This window comes from Panulirus ornatus, chromosome 42 (genome assembly GCF_036320965.1).
Source record: "Panulirus ornatus isolate Po-2019 chromosome 42, ASM3632096v1, whole genome shotgun sequence".
In the NCBI taxonomy this organism is placed as follows: Eukaryota; Metazoa; Arthropoda; class Malacostraca; order Decapoda; family Palinuridae; genus Panulirus; species Panulirus ornatus.
In genome coordinates, this window is record NC_092265.1 from 1,245,041 (window position 1) to 1,250,000 (window position 4,960).

Consider the following 4,960-nt stretch of genomic DNA (forward strand, 5'->3'; position numbering starts at 1 on the left):
GGGAATGAAAACAGAAAGGCTGAAGCAGAGAAATAGCTGCCGGTGATACAGAATAATAACTGCTGTAAAATACCCTCACAGTCTGTACTAAATGTAGAAGCAACAAAGGAAGTGCGGCAGTAAGCGGCGAGTAAGAGCAAGTGTGGGTAGTGGGCGGGAGGTGGCCCACCAACCGCGAGTCGCTCCCGGTCGATGAGTGTGATCGATCCTGGTGCTGGTGCTGCCGGCCACAGTCGCCTCCTGCACAGTCTGTCGCTGGCCCTCCCTCCCTCCTCCGCCGCCCTAATGTTTCCGCTGTTTACCACTCTCAAGCATAAAGCAATAAGGTTTAGGCTACAGGTCTCTATGAGAACATTCTTTCATTTCCAAGACAACCGGAAATAAAACTTTGTCTCAGAATCCCCTTAATACCAGCGGCCGCACACCCAACTCGAAGGATCAACATGTCACTTCTAACGATAAGAAATGATAGATATAGGTGACCAAGATTAGCTTAAGCCATCTCTTATAACTGAAAGCCAGCAGCCCGGCTTGTCATGTCTGCAGGAGTGAATGAAGTGAGCAGTATTGACCGTGATAGCGGCGGCGGCGCGGTGGTCGCTACGTAGGGTGACGGCGGGAGGGCCGTTGCTGCCCACAGTGTACTCTGGGCCGTCTTCTGATGCGGATGGTAGCATCACCAACCCAACACATCATACACACGGCCCCCATTATTGCTCCATAGACCGTACATCTTAAGAACATCAGTTATTTGTTTTTACTTGGTGGTGGTGTTCAAGAGACTGGTCCGATTACCCAGCTGCTCCAGGAGAGGCTGCCTCATCTAACCACTACGTAAGTTGCCATAAGTCGTATGTTATCCACCTCTTGCAGAGTTATGTGATGAAGTCTTTATTGCGTATTTACATGGCCTTTAATGCAAACAACCTCTCTTTTTAGGTTTGATTTTGTTGTTAGATTTTTTTCTTGGTCATAAAGAATACGTCAGGCAGTCCCTGTTATGAAGACTAACATTGTTATACTTAGGTGTTCATATTAACCTTGGTTCACGTTAGACGTTATAGAAGACGACTAAGGTTAGAAGTGGCTACCACACTTTACGGAATGTTCCAACATACAATCTGGCTATGTAATTTTTATGCATTACTGTTTCGTAGGTAGGAGAAACCCTGTTCTGTCATAGGAGTGCCCAAAGGCCACGGGGCTTCCCACGTCGTACAGATGTAGAGGTGCCCTTCAGACATATCTGCCCTTATGCGGAGTGACCTGACCGAGACAGACATACCATTTCCTTGAAGACAAACGAAGTATCAACGAACCCCGTGAGTGCACCCCAAGAAAATGTCGGGAGCGTTACTCGCCTCCAGAAGTCTTTCGAACTCTTGGACAGTGACTCAGACCTCATGAGGTTGGGAGGGGACGGGGGGTGGCGGTCATGAGTCTGCTGTGAGGAAGCCTAAATCCTGCGTGTACCGTGATATATTTGCAAGGTGATAGGATGCCAAAGGAAGGTCATAAACTGACCCTTATCCTCGTGAATATCTTACCTGCGTGTGTGGCTCCTACCCACCGCAAGCCTCCACCAAGCAGGGACACTGTAGTCAAATGGACTACCGGGGACATCATACACTTCCTTCCATGCCTCACTTCTCGCGCCCACTCAAACAACCTTTATCTGCTAAACCGACCTGGTGGCCTTTAAAATGTTCTTGTCTAGTCTAGGCAATGTCCATGTTCCTCTGTGTGTGTGCTGAGGTTAAGTGCTGGGACACTTGTCTGGCTCCATCGATGGGACACACTCTGGCTCCACCGCTGGGACACTGTTCGACCCTGCTGGCGGAAGTATTCACCCCAACAGCTAGGCACAACTGGCCTCCACATGTAAGGAGAACTCTGAATCTAATGGCGAGAGACATGTTCCAGTTATGCTGTCTGCTTCTAAAGTTAGGATACTTTTGGTGGAACACTGGCTCCACTGGGATGATACCACAGTGGTGAACACTGGCTCCACTGGGATGATACCACAGTGGTGAACACTGGCTCCACTGGGATGATACCACAGTGGTGAACACTGGCTCCACTGGGATGATACCACAGTGGTGAACACTGGCTCCACTGGGATGATACCACAATGTTTAACACTGGCTTCACGGGTATGATACCACAGTGGTGAACACTGGCTCCACTGGGATACCACAGTGGTGAACACTGGCTCCACTGGGATGATACCACAGTGGTGAACACTGGCTCCACGGGTATGATACCACAGTGGTGAACACTGGCTCCACTGGGATACCACAGTGGTGAACACTGGCTCCACTGGGATGATACCACAGTGGTGAACACTGGCTCCACGGGTATGATACCACAGTGGTGAACACTGGCTCCACTGGGATACCACAGTGGTGAACACTGGCTCCACTGGGATGATACCACAGTGGTGAACACTGGCTCCACGGGTATGATACCACAGTGGTGAACACTGGCTCCACTGGGATACCACAGTGGTGAACACTGGCTCCACTGGGATGATACCACAGTGTTGAACACTGGCTCCACGGGTATGATACCACAGTGGTGAACACTGGCTCCACTGGGATACCACAGTGGTGAACACTGGCTCCACTGGGATGATACCACAGTGGTGAACACTGGCTCCACGGGTATGATACCACAGTGGTGAACACTGGCTCCACTGGGATACCACAATGGTGAACACTGGCTCCACTGGGATGATACCACAGTGGTGAACACTGGCTCCACGGGTATGATACCACAGTGGTGAACACTGGCTCCACTGGGATGATACCACAGTGTTGAACACTGGCTCCACGGGTATGATACCACAGTGGTGAACACTGGCTCCACTGGGATACCACAGTGGTGAACACTGGCTCCACTGGGATGATACCACAGTGTTGAACACTGGCTCCACGGGTATGATACCACAGTGGTGAACACTGGCTCCACTGGGATACCACAGAGGTGGAACACTGGCCCGACGGGGGAGATACCACAGTGGTGGAACACTGAATGCACTGGGATGATACCACAGAGGTGGAACTTTGACTCCACTGGGATGATATCGCAATGGTGGAACACTGGGTCTACTGGGATGATATCACAATGGTGGAAAACTGGGTCTACTAGAATGATACCACTGGTGGAAAACTGGGTCTACTGGGATGATACCAAAGTGGTGGAACACTGGGTCTACTGGGATGATACCAAAGTGGTGGAACACTGGGTCTACTGGGATGATACCAAAGTGGTGGAACACTGGGTCTACTGGGATGATACCACAGTGGTAGAACATTGTGATTACTGGGATGAAACAGGTTTCCGTAATGTAAGACTACTGCTGGAAGAGGGAAATTTTTGCTGTGATGATGGAACATTCTTTGGTTCTACTTTGTGGTGCTGTCTGATCACACGGGCGGACAACTGTATCTGCTGGTGGGTAATGCCTCAGTACAATGGTGGCGGACAACTGTATCTGCTGGTGGGTAATGCCTCAGTACAATGGTGGCTGGCAAACTGTATCTGCTGGTGGGTAATGCCTCAGTACAATGGTGGCTGGCAAACTGTATTTAGTGTTAAAACTCCAGGCTTTTACTTGTGATGATTTGTGACTCCACTTACGGGACATACCTTACCGGTATCAGGTATATATATATATATATATATATATATATATATATATATATATATATATATATATATATATATATATATATATATATATGCCAGACCGGAAAAACTGTTACGGAGATGTGTTATTGGCAACGTCATGCAATACGCAGGGATAACCACAAAAATGCGACCTCTAAACACTGACATGAAAATAATCACCCCATAGATCTTGAAAATCCCGCTATTCTATACCCCTCTCCTGATTATGCCACACGCAACGTCGCTGAATTTGTCTTAATTGCTAATACACAGAACTTTAATTTGCCCCCAGGCAACTATAAAGCCCATTAACTAAATCATTATGAGAGAATTGACAAAACACGAAAACATATAAAAAAAAAAAGTTGTTCAAGACACACCAAGCAACCCAGGTCAAACCCCGCCACATGACCCCCCTTAATCACTCTCCCTTACAACGGTTACTGCCAGACAAAGAGGACAGTGGTTGGTCTGTACTGATTAGTGCTGGACGGCGGTACTCAAGTGTGATGTTGGGAATTAAATAACTTTGTTAAGTAATAGCACCAGATGAGGTAGATTGTTTCCACGAAACAAGTCTTACCACAGGTATAGAAAAATTACATGTCAATTACATGTTAAATAAAATTTTATGAACTACTGAAGTGCGATTTCACCTCCAATTCGGTCTCCCGCTTCTCCTTGTTCCCTTCACTTCTGACACATATATCCTCTTTGTCAATCTTTCCTCGCTCATTCTCTCGGTCATATGGAGATAATGAGTGAAGAAAGATTGAAAAAGAGGATATATGTGTCAGAGGCGGAGGGAACAAGAAGTGGGAGATCAAATTGAAGGTGGAAGGATGCAGTGAAAAAGATTTTGAGCGAACATAGAGGAGGGTGAGAGGCGTGCATGGAATAGAGTGAATTAAACAATGTAGCATACCGGGGTCGACGTGCTGTCAATGGACTGAACCAGGGCATGTGAAATGTTTTGGGCAAACCACTGAAAGGTCTGTGGGGCCTGGATGTGGAAAGGGAGCTGTGGTTTCGGTGCATTACACATGACAGTAGAGACTGAGTGTGAACGAATGTGGCCTTTCTGTCTGTTTTCCTGACGCTACCTCGATGAAGCAGGGGGTACCGATGCTGTTTCCTGTGGGGAGGAGTAGCGCCAGGAATGGATGAAGGCAAGCAATTATGAACATGTATATGTATGCAAATGTTATGTATATGTATGTACATGTGCGTGTATGGGCGTTTATATATATATATATATATATATATATATATATATATATATATATAT

At 47.2% G+C, this 4,960-nt stretch overlaps 1 protein-coding gene across 1 annotated transcript in view; it reads left to right on the plus strand.

The window, feature by feature from the left end:
- Positions 1–313: 313 nt before the first annotated feature.
- Positions 314–4,960, plus strand: part of LOC139761999 (uncharacterized) — a 78,665-nt gene continuing 74,018 nt past the window's right edge. Inside the window, exon 1 of the mRNA XM_071686779.1 lies at positions 314–834. The gene's annotated coding sequence lies outside the window, so the exon portion shown is untranslated. The remainder of the gene's footprint in view (positions 835–4,960) is intronic.